Here is a 20972-nt window from a genome sequence, read left to right on the forward strand (position 1 = left end):
AAGGCACATCCCAGGAAATGTCACTCTGCTTCCACCCCCCTTTATTCCTTCTGCTTTTCTCACAGTGATTGGAAAATCCACTGCTGGAGCATCACAGCCAATCCCCACATCAATCCCATGGATGAGCTCAGCTGGCAGCTCCTCCAGGCCCCAACTGCAGCCTCTGGAGCCACCAGCCCCTTTTCCAGAGCAGGGAAATGGCAAAGCCAGCACTCCTGGAGGGGAGCCTTTGGAAGGGCTCCCTGAAATTCCCCACTCCCTGCAGCCTCCAGCACCAGGCGCAGCAGCAGGGAAAGCAGTGAGGTGGATTTTTCATAGCAAGAGAAGATGGGGAAGGTGGGAAGGGCCCAGTTTGGGGTTTTTTTTCTGCTTTCTCTCCTAAAGTATCCTCAATAATTCCACTTGCAGGTTGTCTCCCAGAGATCTGCTCTGCCAGCTGAGAAGTGCTCCTTGTGCCACCAGCTCCCATGGAATATCAGTGCCTGGACCTTCCCTCTGAGGGTGGGAAACCAGATCCATGCCAATCTCAAACTGGATATCATTAGCCCCAAACAAATAAGTAGATTTCAGTAATGGATACAACGTGGAGGTTTCCTGGAGGAGCCAATATTTGAATTCTTCACAGCTGCATCTCTGCCTTTTTCTGGGTGGGTTGGGTTTTTTTTTCTCTCTAGCCTGAAGTGCTCCCAAGTGCCTCATGCCATGTGGCTGCTTCTTATTTGCGTCCCAGACCTGATTCACAGCTCTGCTCTGATACAAAATCCATCAGATAGAAAATGCTCCTTGGGGTGGGGAGAGCCCCTTCTGCAGTGCTGAGGACACTGATCTGATGGGAAGGGGAGCTGTGGCTGCAAGAGGAGACCCCAGCACAGAGCAGGGGCCCCCAGGCCTCCATCAAGCGAAAAATGAAAAATAAAACAAAAAAAAAAGGGAATGGAAACAATCACAAGGAATGGGCTTATTGTAGGAGAGAGCAAGTAAAAGAGGTTGTTTGGGGACAGGGAGGAAAATGCCAGATAGGAAAGAAATAGAGCTCTGAAGAGAGACAATGGAGAACTGGAGGGAAACAATTGAAGTCCCATGTGGACAGGGAGCAGGGAGATCAGGGAGCACGGGCAGCTTTTCCCAAAGGTGCTGCAGCTTCCAGCACTCTCAGCCCAGGGCAGCAAACCTGTGCACAGGGCAATTTTGGTGCCAATGTGAAGGGAAAGGGGTTTGCATGCCCTAAAAGTGAGGTGGGGGCAGTTAAAATAAGGGCAGCAGCCAGAAAAACGAGTGAACCTGTGGAAAGGTAGGAAACCTGCTCCAAGTGCCCAGCAGGAAGGAAACAGCCCAAACAAAGGGATGAGCATCACATTACACCTGACACAGGAATATTTCAGGTTTTATCAGTCCTCCACTGCTGAGGGCTCACCTGCAGCTCCCCTGGATGTGCCCTTCAGAACAAGTTAAAAAAGAGATCAGCGTTTCAACAACTGAACTCAGCCTTTTGTCTGCTGGAAGAAAAATCAATTCCAAATGTGGAGATTTCAATACAGGCTGTAATTTTGTTACAATTCAGATTTATTCTGCTTGCTTTCTTCCCTCTTTTTTTTGGGTTTCTTTTTTTTTTTTTGTCCTTCCCCTCCTCTCTGTTCTCCAGACATTGGCTCTGCTGCCTGTTCTGCTCTCCAAAGACCTTTCTCAGCTGAATTCCATGCAGGAAAATGAGCCCCTGCCCAGCCCAGGGAGTGAAATCCCCTCTTTGGGATAAACCCACAGGATTCAGGTGCTTCTGCAGCATGCTGGAAACATTCTCTTCATGCAGAGCAGCAGGAAAGCACATTGGAGATGGTTTGTTAAACAGCTTCACTCTGATTTAGAAAAGCCTCATAAATGAACTTATTTTGGCTTTCTCCTTTCATCACCAGAGCAAGGACGAGCATCTCCAGCTCTAACATGCTGAAATGATGGTTGCTTTGATTTCTTGGGAGCAGGTGAGCAGACCTGACCCAGCCCTGGGGTGCCCGTGACAGGGTCAGCTGAGAACTGTCCCCGTACCCACCTGGCAGCAGCTCTGCTCCTGCTCCCGAGCCTTCCCTTGCTGCAGCACCTTCCCTGGGCTCTGGGGATGCAGCAACACCAGGGAGGGAGGCAGGATGGGCTCCATCCCACAAGGAGATCCTGTTTTCCCCAGCTGAACGTTCTGCTCTGGAGCAGAAGCCCCAGCGTTGCTTCCCAAGGCCTCTGCTTGGACCTGCCCGTTCCCAACAATTTCTTGAGGCACAGAGTTCTTCAGCCTGTTTGGATTTGGGGTTTTTTTTCTGTCTTGTTTGCTTCTTGGCTTGGGGCAAGAGTTATAGATTTATGGCTAAACAGAGCCAGTGGTTGGAACTGGACTGAAATGAGATGTTTGATTCCTATCGGGGCCCTTGCTGAATAAATTGAGGAGAAACGGAGCAGAAAGACCTTGCAGAATGTGGGAGAGACCAGGCAGGTGTTCCACAGCCTTCTCCTCACATGGTGGTGACAGCAGCTCCACACTGGGGCTGAGAGAAGTGAGGAACAACTTCCCCACTCCATGTTTTTACCATTTACAGGTATCCAGTGGCAAGGTGGGAGCTCCAGCCCTCCCTCCTGCACGGCAGAGGGATGAGGGCAGGCTCAGCTTTTCCTCCCTGCTCACAGAAAGTTCTTCAGTGCGCCAGGTTGTAACTGCCTTTCCCAAACAGCCCCTGTTGTGCTTGCAACCTGCAGGATGGGGCAGAGGGAGGCGTGGAGGCAGCTCGAGGTCAGGACATGCAGTGTTTGCTCGTGAGCTCTGCCCCACTACGAGTGAAGGAATCATAAACCAGGTGTTCCCCAGCGCTGAACTTCATCCCTCGCCACCTCCAGCAGCCATAAACACCAGCAGTGTTTGTTGTGGGCTGCAGAGGGCTTTTGGTGGGGTTTTTATGGTGACTTGGTGCCAGCAGGTTTGTGGATTCGGGGCTGATGTTCAGGGGGATTTTATGGGAGCAGGTCTGTGCCAGGAGTTCCTGGTCTGGTGAGGATTCTTGAGGGGTTCTGGATCCTGCTTGGAGAAAGAAGCACAGACAGCAAAATGTGGTGTCCACCTGCATTGCCATCCCCTGCCAGGCTTCCCTGCCTTCCATGCTGGCCTGTCCATACTGATACAAACACCGGTATTTTCTTCTTCATACGTCTCTTTTTTGCTATAAGGCACCACCAGGACTGAACCAGGACTGCAAACCACTGAGAAGGCAGAGAGTTCTGAAAACAGTACTGAACCCAGAAGAAAATCCCCAAACCTGGTGTCATTTCTTCAATTAAAATGACTCAACATTAGTGACCGGTCACCAGTGTTGGTACCACCCTGTGCCTCTGCCAGTGTCACCTATGGCACCCATGTTTGTTTAGTGGGTGTTTTAAAGCATTTCTGCCGGTGTTGATTTGCTTCTGTGGTTCAACATCAAAGAAACAGCACTTGGATGGGGCTTGGAACAACCTGGGGGAGTGGAAGGTGTCCCTGCATTGGCAGGGGGTGGAACTGGATGGGTTTTAAAGTCCCTTCCCACCCAAACCATCCCGGGATTCGGTGATTCCATGAACAGGGATGAGGGCACCTGCAGAGTGTGACCTTTGAGGAAAACCCCCTCTCCTGATTCCCTCCAGGCTTTTCCCACTGTGCTGCCCTCCAAACCCACAGCCCAGAGCGCTGGTTTGCTCCCTGTGGAGCAGATCCCACGGCTGGAGAGAACGCTCCGGGTGTGGAAGGAGCGGTGCCAGCGCACACGGCTGCAAAATCTGCTCCAGCACCGCTGTTTGCTCCTGCAGATCCCGGCACAGCTCCCTGCAAAGTGCTGCTGGAGGGGAGTTTGTTTGCCAGGCTGTCCTGGAGTGCACGCAGCAGGAGTTTGTGTGGAGCCAGGGAAAGCCAAGGGAATGCGCTCCGAGTTCCAAGCCCGCGCTCGCAGCTCCCGGCGAAGGCAGGAGAGGGGAGGCTGTGCTGGACACGAGTTCAAATAACCAGAATCGTTATTATTGTAGTCCAAGGATGGAAAAACAAACATTTTTATTATGGGCCGGAGCTAAAACTCCAGGATGGCTGCTAATCCCCCTGATAAGTGAGGTGTTGGCGTGGAGGGGGGTGTGCATCCAGGTTTTTGTTATTCAGGCTCCCCAGCCCAGGTTCAGACTGGGATATGTTGTAGCTGCAATATTGCTCTTATCTTTCTTTTCTCCCCTCTCTGTCAAAGGGTTTTCTTTTCCATCTCTTTAATATTTTGCTTTCCCCCTGCCCCTTTATTTTTATTACCTCACCTAGGGCAGTTGAATCAGCAAATTAAAAAAATGAAATTGCAATTCCAAATTTTCTAGTGGAAGAATGAGCATGCTTTTGGCACTGCCTCTTGCCATTGTTTTCTTAAGACAGACTCTCCTCAATTCCCCTCTTTTCCATGGTTTTTTTTTTCCATTTCAGAGCCTGCCCTTCCTTTATAAGCCCAGATTTCTTCCCATTTGTCCTCTCTTTCCTCCCTCCTGACTCATTTCCACTTCCCATTTCTTTTCTCTTTCCCTTTCCTTTTGCCAAGTGTTCTTTGATGTTATATTCTGCTATTTTTAATTCCCCTTTCCCAGCCCTGGATCCGCCCCTAACCCAGTGCCCTCTTCCTCTCCGGACTGAAAGGACAGTCTGGGCAAAAATTTCCTCAAAATCCAACTTTTCCCCATCCAGTTCCGTGTGTGGAACCCGCTGTCCTCACACGGTCCTTGCGGCTCTCCAGGAACTTCAAAATAGAGTTAAAGCTGCCCTCAGCCTTGTTCCATGTAATTCCTGACCCATTTAATCAGACCTTCCTCCCAGGCAGTTTGGTCACCGTGCTCCTCACGCCAAATATTCCTCCCGTGCGGCTCGTCCGTCTGGAACATCCCGCCTCTGCCTCCAGCCTCACCTCCCTTTCCAGCCCAGCTGTAGAAAACAGCTTTCCCTCACTGTCATGCTGGGTGTAGGCAGCAAACATTGGGTCATTTCTTTTCCATGGTGTGGGAATAGCTGTGGCACTGGGAGTTTGAGAGGAGCCTGGAGCCCGTGGGGTGTGGGCAGCTCGGAGATCTTTCATCCCGAGGCTCACTGGGAACGAGCTGTGACCCCCAGAAGTTCCTCCACCACTTTGCTGGAATGACCTTGTTAGGATACGAGATCCATTTAAAACTGAAATTTAAGGAGAAAAAATTGATTTAAGGGTAAAGGATTTTTCTGCGCTGCGTTATTACCTACAAAGGAATTCTTGTCCTTCTCAAAGCTGGGGGGGTGCCGGAGCTTTCAGAGCAAAGAATGCTCAGCATTCCCTCCCAAGGACCTCCTTTATTCTGGATATCAGGCACAGGACATCACCACGGGGGATCACAGCCACCACTAGTCACAACTTGTGAGGTTTAGCTGGCAGTGGATGAATACCGAGCCTGGGAAGTCAAAACAGTCCTTGAATCTCTGCTTTCAGCAGCAAAGTTCATTTGGTGCAGAGTGCTTCAGGTTTCCAAATCCCATCTGGTGGGTCACTTTCAGGAAAACTCCCAAAAATTAAGCCCAAATATTTCACTTCAGAACGAAATCCCCAGGGCACTGCAGATTAGGTAGAGCCTGTGGAGTTCTAAGATTCCTGAGAGGGAGTGCTGAAGATTCCAGGAATTCTCTCAAAGGTGAAATTATTAACCAGCTTTTTGTTCCTAAAGCAGGTCTGCACTCACTGAATCCTGTGCTGGTCTGGTCTTCCACCCTTCCCAAGGTGTTCCCAGATTTGAATGGGAGCTGGAATTAAAGAATTCCATTTGGGGTCGTCAGTGAAATTCAGAGTTTAACATCAGGGACAAAAGCATGCTGAGACTCAAAACAAAGGAGCAGATTATTTTCCCCCTAAATCTTTGCCTGAAGGTTTCAATCTGGTTTATAGGCAAATTTATAGTTTCTTATCAATAATAAAACAAGGGATGTGCTGATCCAGACTATTCCACAGGGAAAAGAATCAGGCCAGGAGTCACACGTGTGCAGAAAAACTTGTGGAAGGGGTAGAAAGAGGAGGAATTTCAGTGCAGAGATTTTTACCAGTTATCTTGTTAAGAGGAAAAGGTTCCTCCTGCCTTTTCCACCTGGAATTTGCTGTGAATTCAGCTCTAAAATTTTGCTTTTCAGATGCAACAGATTTTATGTTCTTTCACCATTTGCTCCCAATTAGAAGGGACTGTATTCATCATTTTATGGGTGTATATGAGTAAAATTAATGGTAAAGTTACTCTGAGAGATGCTTTGGCCTTTATTTAACAAGGTAACCTATTAATTGCTTAAAAACTCAGCAGCCACCACCTCTTGTGGCCTTTCTGAGCAGGGCCTGATTGTTTAAAAAGATGGATGGGAATTTATTTTAGTCCTGTCCAGCACAGGGTGTTCGTTCTGGCAAATCAACCCCTCCCAGCATGCTCCAGAGAGAAATTCTCTGACATTAAGGAACAATTTCTTTCTATTCGTCATAACATTTTCTATATTCATTATGAACACATCTAAGATCAATCTGGGGGTAAACACAAGCCCATTCATTTTAAAAGGTTAGTCTTTCTATGTCCATTATATAGATTATATATACACATTTATTATATTGCATATAAATGTCAAGTGTGACCTTTTTCTGCTGTGATCCACAGTTTAGTGGGGCTTGTATAAAAGCACAGCTGTCACATTTATTTTACATCCACATGGAGCTGAATTCCACACAGAATATCTCTGAAATCGCTGCTTTAAGCAAGACTGAGGCACAATTTTTAAACACACATAAATGGAAATATATTGGTGTAAACTGCCTGGTGGAAATAAGGTGTAGAGTGTGAGATTAATTGGTACATTATTTGCCATGGAAAAAAAAATGGATGTGCCAGAGGGGCTCTGCAGCCCAGGAGGGTTTTTTCCAGCCCCTGCCCTTGATCCTCTTTGCAGCAGGGCTTGGGATGCTCTGAGGCTGGGCATGGGAGCAGAGCTGCCTGTCAGGAGACACAGGATCATGGAACAACAGGAATATTCAGCTTGGAAAAGACCCCCATGGAGCCCAACCGTTCCCCAGCACTGCCAAGGCCACCACTAACCCACGTCCCCAAGTGCCACATCCCCAGGGACCCTAAATCCCTGCAGGGATGGGGTCTGTGCAGGATGGGTGTCCCGGACAGCCCGTGCCACTGCTGGACAACGCTGTCCATGAGGAAACTGTCCTTCATACCCAGCTGAACCTCCCCTGGCACAGCCAGAGATGAAACCTCTCCCTCCTCGTCTCTTTGCCCACCCAGTCGGGATGGTGGCCTCGCGTTCCTGCTGTCACCATTAAAGCTTTTGGCGGTGTGACACAGCCTCAGGGTCAGGGACGCGCTGGGACCCCCCCAGATTGTGGGGTGCAAAGTGGGAAACCTCCCACTCATCCTTTTCGTGGCACGGGGGATGGACACTGGAGACCCCCGAGAGGGGCCGGGACACGGCTTGGTGACACAGGTGACACTGGGGTGACAAACAGCGCCGGGGGGTGACATTGGCCGAGGGGGACAGACAGTGACAAGGAGACAGTGCCTGGAGGTGACAGGCAGTGCCCGGGGGGGACAGACAGTGCCCAGGGGAAGAGACCGTGCCTAGGGGAGCCGGCAGTGCCCGGGGGTGGCGGGCGGTGTCCGGCAGGGACAGACAGTGTCCAGACACGTCCCCCGCCCCCAGGTGCCACCAGCCCGGCGCGCCGGGGCCGCCCCCCCGCGCGACTTTCTGCGGGCGCGGTGTCCGGGAGCCGCGGATCCGCGCGGGCTGCGGTTGGCGCGCCCGCCCGCCCCCGGCCGGCGGCGGCGCAGGCGCGGTGCGCGCATTCCATGATGGCGGCGCGGGCGGGCGGCGGGCGCTGAAGCGGCGGAGCCCGCGGGGCACACGGTCAGTGCCGGGGGCAGCGCACGGGCACCGCCGGGAGCCGTTCTCCGGGGCCCCTTCCCCCGGCTCCGCTGCTCGCCGGGGCGGCGGAGAGCGGCGGTGCCCAGCCGGGGCGCGGTGGGCAGTGCCGGGAGCGGAGCCCCGCGGAGCGGAGGGCGGGAGGCGGCGCGGAGCCGGGCGGGGGCGGCTGGAGGGACAGGCGGGACCCCGGGGACGGGAAGGGTGTTCTGAGGCGAGGGACAGCCCGGGCTGTGGGACACGTTCGGGGTGGACGTGGCGCAAGGGGCAGGTGGGGGGGTAGGATCCAGGGGGATCCGATGTCCCGGGACGTGGGGTGGGATGGGGTGAGCGGCATGAGATGGGATGGGATGGGGAACTTGGGATAGGATGGGGTGCCCGGGATGGGATGGGGTGCCCGGGATGGGATGGGGTGTCCGGGGTGGGATGGGGTGTCTGGGGTGGGTTGGAGTGCCCGGGCTGCGGGGCAGGCAGGGTTCAGGGTGTCCGGGACAGACGGCCGGGCTCTGTCCGGGTGCGCTGCCCTACGGAGCGCGGGCATCCCCCAGGAGACCCGGCGGCCTCGGGGCCGGGGGTTCTGGGGAGCCGCTCCTGAAGGGACTGCCGCTGCTCGGGGGGCCGGGCCGAGCGGGGGCTCCCGGCTGAGCCCGCCCGGATGGGGTTAATGCCAGCCCGCGCCGCGGGTCGCGCTTCCCCAGCCCGTGCCCGCTCCGCTCCCCAGCGCACGGAATCTCCGTCTCCTCCTTTCCCTTTCCTCCGCTTGTCCTCCCGCTCCGCGGGCCAGGAGGGGCTGCGATGTGCAGTCGTCCCCCCCAGGTCCCCCCTGGCCGCCCCCCCGTGCTCCCTCCCCGGCAGCCGCTGCCTGCGAATGCCACGTAGCCTTGTAGTTGTTCCCCTTGGCTGCTCCGCAGCTCCGGTCCCAGACACCTCCCCCGCGTCCTCCTGGGCTCGGGGCAGGGGGAGGTCACTCCTGTCAGCCCCTGCCTGCCTGCTGAGCGGCTTTTGCCCTCCCCCTTCCCGCTGTGTCCCCCTCTCCGCCTTGGGGCAGCGGCAGTGGGGACCCCACTGGGGTCACTCTCTGCCTGCTCCTGTTCGTGTGTCTCACAAAGGGCTGGGGACTTCAGCAGCGGGAGCTTCCCTTCGGGGACAGTCCCCAGGGATTCTTTGCCCCCCACACTCAGCAGCCCCTCTGCCACCTCAGATCTGAAGTGTTTTGTGTGATAATCTCCGAAAACAGGGCAATAATTGCATTGCTGGCAGGTGTATTTGCTCCCTTCAGCAGCTCGCCCAGCTGGTTTCTGAGTTTCATTTCTGTTCAAAACTTGGTTGGAATGATGGAAATTTTCTGTTATTAATAATTGAGGTGTCAGTTTCTGTCCGTTCTGCTGCTACTTTGTCTTCTGTCTGTCCCGTGCTCGTTAATTTTTTTCACGTTGGCAGCCCTTTCTTGCTTTCCCTGCTGCCTGATTGGGAATATTGACACACAGATTAAGTTCCCCAACAGCCCCGCTGCACGTCTGGCTGTGGCCTGTGATTCCTGATGTTTTCCTAATGTATTTATCTTTACAGCACTGCCTTCAATAGGGAAATACTGTCTCAGTCACAGATGGAAAGACTGAGGCACCGAAATATTTATGGCCCAAGGTCGCACAGGAAGTATGTGGTGAGGCAGGGAATTGAATCTAGATTTCCTGAGCCTCAGATTAGCATTTGAACCAGGGAAGCATCCTCTCTGTATTTTAAGCCAATAAATTGACCTTGGAGTTAAGATGCAGTGTAGAAGAAAGTACTTTGTGTTTGGTTCAGTATCTGTGTAAGTAAGCACAGGCTGAGTTGCTTCCCACACTCGCATTCCTTCCCTTGGTTTATGTAATTTGTGAAAGAGGATAAGGTGGTAAAATAGGAAAGATGTTGACTTTCTCAGGGCTCAGTGTGCGATCATGGGTGTTGAACAGCAGCCAGCTATTACACTCTCCTCTCTCTTTGGGCTTTTTACCTTCCTGTTTCCAAATCTTGGAAAGTTTTGGAGCGCTGATGTTGTCTGGGAATCTTTTGTTCTCAGCTGGGATCAAATAAACCTCATTTTCTAGAGAGCTGAACTGATTCGCTGGATCCCAGATCTCTGTTTGGGATCCTTCATGGGGCAGCCTGTGGATAAACAGGGCTGAGACTGACGGCTCACACAGCTCCTGGAGCAAGCTCTTACAAGTTATTCACTCAGCTGTAGCTCAGGATTGTTGCAGCAAGTTTTTGGAAAGCTTGGCTTCAGCTGGAACGGAGCAGCGCTTCGACAATGCAGTGGAATAATTTCAGCTCATTTATGCACAAACACCACCTTGCCCTGCTCTTCTCTTGGGACAGCTGATTGTGGGTGGTGGTTTGGTCGTTCATTTTCTTCAGTGGTTTTGAGGAATTGGATATTAGAATGGTTTAAAACAATAACTCCTGGTGGGTTCACCTTGAGAGAGAATAAAGATAACTTTTGTCTGCACAAATCCATTTCCTGCCACAAGCCTTGATCACAAACTGCATCTCTCTTTGATGTTGCACTGACACCAAATCTGGATATTAATATTCTGTATAACTCTTGTCATGACCTTTTGGCTGTCATTTTTGGAGGTTGGCATTGGCATCCTGTTAACTGTTGGGCTTGTCCCACCCCTGCCAACAATTGTCATCCTTTATGGTTATTTTTAGGAAAGGTTTGGTGAGTCCTCAGAAAACAAATATTTCCTATGGACTGTGCAGACAGACAGGAAAAATTCCAGTATTCTGCTCCCGTTCTGCCTGGCCTTGAGTGAATTTCATGCAAATTAAAATTTATCTTTTAAGCTTGAAAGAGCAGCATTTTTATTTGGTGACTTGCTATTTCCACAATTGGGAAACTTGTCAGATTTAGAAGGAAATACGTGCCTGGGAAGACATTCTTACAATATTGTTCATCAAAGTCAGGAGCTACTATGAAATATTATAAGAATTCTTTCCCTGGTTCCATATTTTCCTAATTTCCTGTCATGATTTCATTGAATTGGAGAAGAATTTTAAAATTATCTCTGAAAGCAGATGAGAAAACCTCAATGTTAGTAATCCTGCAGCAGGCAAGAGGCTTGAGGGGAAAAAAAAAATTACATTTCTCACTTCTAATTTTGGTCTGTCTGAAAGCATCAGGTCTGAACTCTCAGTATTTAAACCTGGGGTTGCTCAAGGCTCTGGTCTCAAGGCTGGGGGATGTGGGAGCAGGAACCGGTGCATTTTTCCACCTGTTTTTAGCACATTGTCATGAAGCTTCCCAAGGTCAAGATGGTTGGTTTTCAGCTGTTATCTTTGCTGCAAGCCAGACCTTCACTGAAAAGTTTTGGATTCCTGAGTGAGGAGCACACACTGAACTCTTTATTGCATTCTTGAAGAGCTTATTGTAAAAGCAGCGATAATTTATTCTTTCAGTGGTGCTAACACAATCCTGTCTGTGTATTGACCAGCACAGACAGACCACTGGCTCCCAGCCCTTGGGCCCTTTCAATCCTAATGTAAATCTCCCCTTGTTCCCAGGATCTTGATTGATGTGGAAAATGCCTCTTTTGCCCAAGATTCACTCTGGGGCCTGATGCTTTACATTCAATATTTTTCCAGTGTCTCGTTTAAAGTAGCTCAGGAGGAACATTTGTAAGGTTGCGACTTCAGCAGCATCTTCGGGTGATGTCATCCGTGTGACTTGAAGACAGTATCACCTTTTTGGTGACAGTGACAACGGGCTGCTGTGTGGGAGCTTCTCCAGGCAGCCTGAGGAGCCACCAGGACTGAGATTTTTTTGGAGCATTCCAGTAAAACTGCAGAACACTCTGCACCTGCCCGGGCCTTTAGAGATTCAGCAGGAATTTCTGCATGGAAAGGGTGGCCGGGCATTGGAAGGGGATGCCCAGGGAGGTTTGGAGTCCCCATCCCTGGAGGTGTCCAGGGAAGGACTGGAGGTGGCACTCAGAGCTCTGGGCTGTGACAAGGTGGGATTGGGCACAGGTTGGAATTGGTGATCTTGGAGACCTTTTCCAACCTTAACAGTTATGTGAAGAACAACACTGGGGATTGACTGATCCCTGCAAAACCCTGCTGCGTTTGGAGGGCCAAAAGAGGGCTCAGTGTGCAAATATTTTAGGAAGTGTTTTAGTGCTGGATGCAGCTTGAGAAAGGTGGTGATTTTTACATTGTTAAATACAACATCTGAAGTGGTTTAACAGCTCTTGGAGCTGTTCATTTCCTTCTGTGCTGCCCTGTAACAGCAAACTGGGATTGTATTTCCAGCTTTATGTACAATCTATGTCTTTTTATGCCCCTTATCAGACAGGAAATGTGTGCATGCCAATTTAAATTTGGGTATGTTTGGAATCTGATTTTTCTGTCTTTATTGCCATGCAGAGGAGTAGAACAGGGATGTTGTAGGTAACTAAATAAATCCAGTTATAACTAAAGATCTCCCCAGTGGTGTCACCACGGCCTGTCCCCTCCTGGCTCCTGCTCTTTCCATGGATCTCTGCTGTTCCCTGCAGCTTGTTTTTCTTTGGATTTCATGTTTGCCAAGGCACTAAGATGAAAATGTGGGGTTTTTTGCCTGCAGAAAGAAGCTTGAGGACAGCACACGTTGCTTACTCTGCAGCAAGGACTGGAACACTCACCAGGAGGAATTCCAAGCCAGGAGAGTGATAACGGTAATTACACAGAATTTAGAATTCTCCAAAGTTTTATGATTTTTATTTTCTCATTAAGTGTCTAAGTAACACTTTAAGTTGAAATTAATGTACTTGGCAGACCTGTAAAACTTAGGACTCTTTTTTTTTTCTGGAAGAAAGTTCTGGACTACTTCTTATCAAATGGAAAAAATGAATTAGGGAAGGAAGAAGTGATTGAGTTCTTGAGGTAAGAAGAGTTTCAGGTTCCACAGGAACATTATTGATTTTGTAAGGTGGCAGCCTTATCTCTGTTTTCACATTTCTTACTCTTTCTTCTCCCTTCACCCGCTTAGCTGGAAGTTTTCTCTTGGAGAGAATTGCATAATTGGCTTTGGATAAAGAAAGTAAATTCTGTTTTTAGCCAAATGCATTTCCTGTGTAGAGAACAGCTGGAGTGGGTGACAGCATTCTGGTAGTGCCTTGCTCAGATCCTTTGGATTCAGTTGGAGATCATGGAACTGAGTTCCTTCTCGTGGAACTGGTCAAGTTAGGGAACTGATCTTCTGGAAAAGCAGAAGGGAATCTGTCAAAACCTTGGGGAGGAATGTTGGAAAGGAAAACATGATCAGCAGATGGATTTCATACAAGAGGTAAAGAAAGAAGTGATAATCGTGCTACATTCCTGGATCTGTACAGGTGTTTTGGGAGGAAAAGCATTTAACCAGGTTAAATCAGGTTTATAAATTCAGATGAAGTTTTTTCATCTGTTTCATGACCTTTATTAAATAACTTCAGCATTAATATCTCTTCCATGGGAATCAGTTGCTTTCAGTTCTGCTGAGTGAGGTGTTAAGGTGCCCACTGATGTCACTTGGGTTTGTCATCTCCAGTGAGCAGTGAAGGCAGTTTAATGTTTGCATGGGAGGAGTTTTATGCTCCTGGAGGACTTGCAAGATGTTCATGTTGGTTTTAAGCAGATCCTGCTTGAAAAAAGCTTTTTTCATGTCACCCAGGTGTGTATTTTTGTCCATTTCAGTGTGAGGGGTGAGAGTTATTTAGAGGAACTATTCAGATTTGGATGATAGTACGTAGACAGGCTTTTGGTGTATTGTAAATTTTGCTTTTCAATGCCTGGATTTCTTAAAATATAAACTTACTTACATAAACCATCATCCTTAGATTCTTCAAAACTGGTAATTTCTACTTAGGCAGTTCCATAAAAATGTGATTCAATCCCCAAACTTCCAGCAGGTTCACTGATTTGCAAATAAATATCCAAAGCTCAGGTACAGACAGGAATGATTTCAGTGTGCTGCCAGCCATCAGCTGAGCCGTGGCAGTGATTCTGTGCTGGTCCTGGCCAGTCACCCAGACTGAGGGAAGTGTTCCTGCTCCAGCCTCATGAGGATGATCTCACACTTGCATTTTTCCCTTGCATTTTCCATGAACTAAAAAAATGCACATGGTCTGATGCCACGAGACTGCTCAGCTGTGGCAATTGCAGTCATTTGTTGGTGTGTTTTAGCCCTGGGTTTTAGCATAACCTGTTCTAACCAGCCTAATTTGACCCAGTGCTCAGCTAAAGTGTTACAGCCCCAACCTCTGGTGTTGTGCAAGGAAAAGTCTGCAGCTGCTGTATCAAAATAATTCCTCCTTGCTCGGTTTGCTTAATCTGCTCCAATTTGAAGAAATCCTTTGCTTTTGCTGGGGTTTTCTGCTTGGTTTTGAAGTCTTGATATAAGAGGGTTGTTAAATGAGAGAGGCCTGTTTGTGCTGCATCCAGCACTGGTGATTTGCAGATCAGAGCTGGTGGAAAATCAGCCTTTGCTTCCTTGGAGCCTACAGAACACTGAGAGCAAACTCCTGTTTGTTCCACCTGTGAAATGCTGATTTTCCTCCCGTTTTGTTGGATTAGGCAGCTGCTGCTGACTGCTCTGAGCTGCCTCATGGTAGGGAGCCTCTCCTGGAAATGGCCTGGCTGCTCTTGGTTTTCATAACCTGCATGACTGCCCTCCCTGAGCTGAGCTTAAAGTAAATAAATCGGTGGAGATGCAGAATGCAAGCATTTGGGAAAGAGCTTTTGGATCACCTCTGTTTCATACCAGCTCTGTGTGTCTGCCATCCCATAATGCTCCCAAATTCATGGAGGTATCACCCAGCTCTGGCACTAAAAAGGGCTCAGTTTTGGTGCTTTCCTGGCTCAATCCCAGGAGGTTTCATCCAGGTTTGGACACACGTGGCGCAGGACAAAGCAGAGCAGCCAAGCTCTGGGTGCACTTAAATTCCCCACTTTTCCTGGTCCTCAATGGAAGATTCTAAAAAAAGCTTTTAAAATACTTTAATATTTATTCCTTGCTGTGAGCTGGGTGTTCCTGGCTGGAGGGAGGGACTGGGATGAACAAGGTGCTGTGGAATGATGTGTTCCTGTTGGAGGGAACGTGTCTGCACACACAGCAGCCATTCCTCTGGGTTGCTTCCAGGCTCCCAAACAGAACTTTTCCCTGGGAAGCTGGTAAATGGGCAGAACTTTTTTATTTTCAAGGAAAAAAATGGTCATTAAATGGCTTCAGTTTTACCTTCCACTTCAAGACAAATGTGTGCCATGGAGAACGGCTGTGCTCAGTTATGCAGATCCTTCTCCTGGATTTCAGAGCCTTGGGAGAGGGTGCAGCTCCGTGTAGGAACTTGCAGTTCCCAGCTGGCAAACCTTGGCACACTTGGAAACTCTTTGTTTCATCTGCCCAGCTCTGTGGTACTTCCAGGTGGGAATTCCAGCTGCCTTTTTGCTGACCAGTTCAGGCCCAAGAGAGAATTCCAGGCACACACAAGGCCTTGTTCTCTGTCTTGTGCCTCTGGGCAGAAGTTTTTTTGGGATTTCTTTTCCATGGACTGTGGTGTCTGTTGCTTCCATAGCTTCCAAGTGATTTAGAGAACCATTTGGATATAGAATTTCCATAGTACATGGTTAATGTGTAAATAAACTGGTTTGCTTCAAGGCCTAAAAAAAAACCAACCCAGAATAATGTTTTAAATTCACAGTTTTACACTTGGAAAATCATATTTAAAACAAGCCTATTGTTAAATTGCATTAAATAAGGGCTTTTTATTTAAGCTTCAAAGTTTTTGTCTTTCTGTAGCATTAAGATGTTAAAATGAGCACCTTGGCTTATTCCAGAAAGTGTCACCTTCCAAACAGGTGGAAAAAAAGATAGTTTTAGGTTTAATTCTTTTTTCTCTCTTTTTTTTTTTTTTGTAATAACATTTTTGCAGCTAGAAAATTCCTAATCCCTTTATTTATTAAGCTGAAATAATAATGAAGCATCTTAATAGCTCAGTCCTTTGAGGTGCTCCGTTCTCTGAACATTTGCAGAAGCAGGATTGGGATTAGGACAGGACTAGGACCTTTCAGGAACTCCTGGATTTTGGTTTATGGGACTGGTCACTTAGGAAGCAGCACACAAGTGCTCAGGATTCAACTCTGCTTTTCTGGCAATAACAGAAAAGCCATAAAAGAACTAAAACAACGAAGGAAAATATTTATCTAAAAGTCATGTCATGTTTGTATTATAGAAACTGTTATTGCCAATTTTACAGGCCTCCTCAATGAATAATTCTGAGGGCAAGCGTGGCCTTAACGTGAGCATAATATTAAATAACAGCTCAAATCAAATGAATGCCCTCTGGACACTGGCAGAGCTTTTCTGCCCAGCTCTTCCCAGTGGAGTTTCTTTTGGGAAGAGCAGCAGGGAGTTGTGCAGCCCCTGGAAAAACGTGGGTGTAAGCCTGGAGGGTGGAATCCTGAGGGATGGAGTTTCAGGCTGGAAAACAATCCTGGAGTGCTGGGGGAGGCTGCAGGGGACAATTGTTTGATGGCTTTCCTGGCACGCTCCCCCAGGAACCCGATCCAGAGCCAGGCTGAGCCAGGGTGAAAGTGATCACATCCCTGGGGCACAGCTCCCGTGGCCTGCGTGGGTTGGAGCTGCTGGTTCTGGGTGCTTTTAGGGGTTTTGGTGTCTGGGAAGTGAGGGATTCCATCCCAGTCTTAGTCCTCCTCCAGGGAGAATTTAAGGAGAGTTGAGATCTCGTGGTGTCCTGAGAGATGAATGTTAATAGTAAATGAAGAATCCTCCTGTAATCCAAGCAAACGCTTGGAGCAGAGTGTGGGAGCCTTGTCCTGGTGTGTGGAGCTGGGCTGGGATTTTGGTGAGGTCAAATATGGGGTCTGTGATCCCATATTAAGGTATTTTCCTATTTTATTAAAAACCCCTCTCCAGAAAGATCTCACACTGACTTTAAACGGGAGGAACACTGCAGACAGGCATGCATCAGCTTTATTCCACTGTCCAGAGAAGAAGCCAAACAGATTTCATAAACAGTGAAAAATAAGTTTATAGCCCCAGACAGAAGCTGTCCCAAAGGCTGGATTTTCATTACAGCAAGTGCTGGATTTACCATGAGAAAGTTCCTATTCTAAGAAGCTTTCCTGGGGTCACAGACCTCACCTGGGTCAAATCCACCCCTGGATCAGACTCTGAATAGTCAAAATATTTGAACCCATTTCTTGGGTAAGTCGTGAAGGACATTTCCAGGTGAGCTCTCAGTATTCAGAATATTTGAGCCCGTTTCTTGGGTAAGTCATGAGGAACATTTTCAGGCTCAAGGCTGTGTTGCCCTCCTGGCTGGAAGCCAAACTTCCCACAAGATGCTGTGGCTGAGTTCCCTTGGGGGCCGTTAGAAATGATTTCCAGGATTTTAATCAAAACATGGATTTAGTGGGGAACAGATGACTTATGGAGCAGGGGTGGTCCCTCCAGAGCTCAGGTTGTAACTGAGCTTCTGTTAAATCTCTCCTTGCCTTAATCTTGCTCAGAGTAAACCCAGTCCATCCAGCAGGTCTCGCGTGTGGTCCTGGGGCACAAACTGTTTTAGGAGTGGGATGGTACCTTCAACACCTCGTTAATGCTGTTTGTTGGAAAAATTTGGGGTGGGAGAGGGCAGCTTGGGTCTTATTTCCCCAATTTTTTCTGCTTTAGAATTGCATGGGGCGTATCTGGGCTTTTTAGGAATCATAATTAAGGCTGGATCTTTTTGACAAGGTTGTTCCTTAGCCTGCGGTTGGGGATGGCATTGGGATGGCTCTGTGGTTGTTCTTTTTAACAGCCTTTGGAGATGAGTGATGGAAAATGGAACTGACAGAGTGGAGTGTAAAATACTCAGAGCTGCAGTTTGCAGGAGAGCTGGATTTTAAGGCATGGCAGTAACAGATAATATTCTTTATCAGAGAACATGGGGTTTTCCCCCTGCTCAGAGAAAATATAGTTGCTATACTTCTATGTATTATATAATATTTATAGTACTAATGAGTGATTCTGTCAGTATAAAAAGGTGTAAGTCAAGCTTTCACTCTTTTTACAATCCTGCTTTTAGTAAAGAGCAATGTTGGAGTCATTTACTTCTTGCAATAAGTGAACATTTAGGATCAGGCTGGCAGGTCGCATAAGGCACTGAACCTGGAAATCAGGAAGTCTCTGCTGAATTTCAGGCTCTCCTTCCTGGACACATTGTTCTTTCTAACTCAGGCATGGTGTATTTAGAAAAAAAATAAAGTCTCAATTTAAGTTATAAGCTCCTTAGAATAGGGACTTTCTCATGTTAAATCCAGCACTTGCTGTAATGAAAATCCAGCCTTTGGGACAGCTTCTGTCTGGGGCTATAAACTTATTTTTCACTGTTTATGAAATCAGTTTGGTTTCTTCTCTGGACAGTGGAATAAAGCTGATGCATGCCTGTCTGCAGTGTTCCTCCCGTTTAAAGTCAGTGTGAGATCTTTCTGGAGAGGGGTTTTTAATAAAATAGGAAAATACCTTAATGTGAGGCAGCAGGAACTTTGAAACTCACTAAATCCGTAATACTGCAACACATTTGCACAACAGATAATCTCACAGTAGATAACATGACTAAAGGATACAATTCCAATGAAAAGGGGTTTTTTTTCAGTTTATTAAATTTTTATATATATATATATATTACAATTAAGAAATACACAACCTTTTTGTTCTTCCATGTCCTGCAGTAAATACTGGCAAATTCATTGTCAGTGCCTAAAGACAAACATGTCTGTAAATTGTAGATTATAAATTAGTGGTGACTGCTCCAAAAAACTCTTTTGATAAAACAGGAGCGATGTGTTTATCCAGGAAGATTCTTCTGGCCAGAGCCTTCCTTCCAGATATTGCTGTGACAGTTTTGAAGTCGCTTCTCCTGTGTCATTGAAGTGGAAGTGACAGAGCTGACGTGGTGCCTCATCCTGAGCTGCACGTTGGAAATGGCTAAAGGAGGCTCAGGAATGCTGGGAACTCTTCCCAGGAGTTTACAAAACATTTATGGAGTCATCACGGTTGGAAAAGACCTCTAAGATCCCCAGCTCCAACCATTTGTCTGTAACTGCCCCCGTGCCCTGGAATTACTCATTATTCCACTTGGGATCCAAACCATTGGAGACAGTTGGCTTGGGGACAAGGGCATGGCATGGACTCGATGATCTTTAAGGTCTCTCCCAACCTTGTCATTCTGGGAATTCTGTGGATTTTAGCATTTCCAGCTGTCTGCTGTGAATCCCTGATGTTTTCCAGGCTTGGGCTGGGATGATCCCATATCAGCCAGCCCTCAGGAGCTCCCAGGGAGCATTTTCCATGGAATCTGAGCTGGAATCAATGAGCACCGAGCGCTCCTCGGGGGCTGGCTGGGCTCCAGGGGCTGTGCTGGGCTGGAATTGGGCTGGAGCAAAGGGAGGCTGCTGCTGGAGCCTTGCAGAGCTGGGCTGGAGCAAAGGGAGGCTGCTGCTGGAGCCTTGCAGAGCTGGGCTGGAGCAAAGGGAGGCTGCTGCTGGGGCTTTGCAGAGCTGGGCTGGAATTTGGGCTGGAGCAGAGGGAGGCTGCTGCTGGGGCTTTGCAGAGCTGGGCTGGAGCAAAGGGAGGCTGCTGCTGGAGCCTTGCAGAGCTCGGCTGGAATTTCGGCTGGAGCAAAGGGAGCCTGCTGCTGGAGCCTTGCAGAGCTGGGCTGGAATTGGGCTGGAGTGAGGGCAGGCTGCTGCTGGAGCCTTGCAGAGCTGGGCTGGAATTGGGCTGGAGTCAGGGGAGGCTGCTGCTGGAGCCTTGCAGAGCTGGGCTGGAATTTGGCTGGAGCAAAGGGAGGCTGCTGCTGGAGCCTTGCAGAGCTGGGCTGGAATTGGGCTGGACCCAAGGGAGGCTGCTGCTGGAGCCTTGCAGAGCTGGGCTGGGATTTGGGCTGGAGCAAAGGGAGGCTGCTGCTGGAGCCTTGCAGAGCTCAGCCTTTTTGCTGCAGCAGGAAGTGAGGTCAGGCCCAGCTCTGTGGACAGGAATTGTTTGCTGCAAGGGCAGTCCTGGAGATTTACTGTTTTTCTTAGAAGCTTTTGTAGGAGTGTCCCTGGAAAATGTTGCCTTCTTTTGAATATGGGAACAGGACCATGTAACATGAGATTGTTGAATTAGTCCAGAACACATCTCAGGGCCAATTTTTACAATATGGATTTGGTTTATTTAGTTTAAAATATGTTCTCATGTGAAAAATTACTGTATTTCAGGTTTTTAGATGCTGAATAATCTATGAAAACAGAAGCTAATTAACTAACTCAAGCTATTTAACTTAGAAATGCGTTACCCACTATCACTTCTTCCAGCTTCAGGTTTGTTGCTGAGATGATTAATGCAAAATATTTTCTTTTTTTGTGGCTCTGTGGGCTGAATTCATCCCTAAGCTCAGCCCAGGTTTGGGAGTGACCTTTAGCTGGTGTGTAATAGAAACCACTGAAAAAAAATGAATCAGGCCAGAAATGCCCTTGCAAAATGTAACCTTTCTAAAATTTAATCTGTTTAATTCCATACTGAGTCAAAAATCTTCAGGACAGGGTGACAAAGCTGTAGAGACACCTCTACAAGCTCTGCTATTGATTCATATTTAATGAGTCACTAAACTTCAGTTTATTCCTATAAATTACAAAATTTGCCTGGTCTTTAATGCTTCCAGATGGGAATTTTCTTGCTTATTTTTAGTCTAGAATGTAAGATTTAGTGTATTAGCTCATCTTTAATGTCAGTGCAGCCTGTGAATTCCCAGGACTGTACTTTTTTCCTTCGTTTCTTTTTTTTTTTTTTTTCCCTGACCACTTGAATAGTTCCTGGGGATGATAAATCCCTGCCTGCCAAGAGCAGACCACAGTAAAAGCAGTTTGAGCTGCTCTTCCTGAGATGGGCTGGGATAAAGTGCCTTTGGGGACCAGGCAGCTCTTTGATGCAGTTCTCCCTGTGGGTGGCTCCATGAACAACCCCCCAGCTGCATTTGCCTCT

At 48.3% G+C, this 20972-nt stretch overlaps 1 protein-coding gene across 1 annotated transcript in view; it reads left to right on the top strand.

The window, feature by feature from the left end:
- The first annotated feature begins 7855 nt into the window (after nucleotides 1-7855).
- LOC119694980 (fibronectin type-III domain-containing protein 3a-like) overlaps nucleotides 7856-20972 on the top strand; it is a 41152-nt gene continuing 28035 nt past the window's right edge. Inside the window, exons 1-2 of the mRNA XM_038122709.1 lie at nucleotides 7856-7930; nucleotides 12555-12645. The gene's annotated coding sequence lies outside the window, so the exon portion shown is untranslated. The remainder of the gene's footprint in view (nucleotides 7931-12554; nucleotides 12646-20972) is intronic.

The sequence above is a fragment of the Motacilla alba genome, chromosome 4A (assembly GCF_015832195.1).
Source record: "Motacilla alba alba isolate MOTALB_02 chromosome 4A, Motacilla_alba_V1.0_pri, whole genome shotgun sequence".
NCBI classification, from domain to species: Eukaryota; Metazoa; Chordata; class Aves; order Passeriformes; family Motacillidae; genus Motacilla; species Motacilla alba.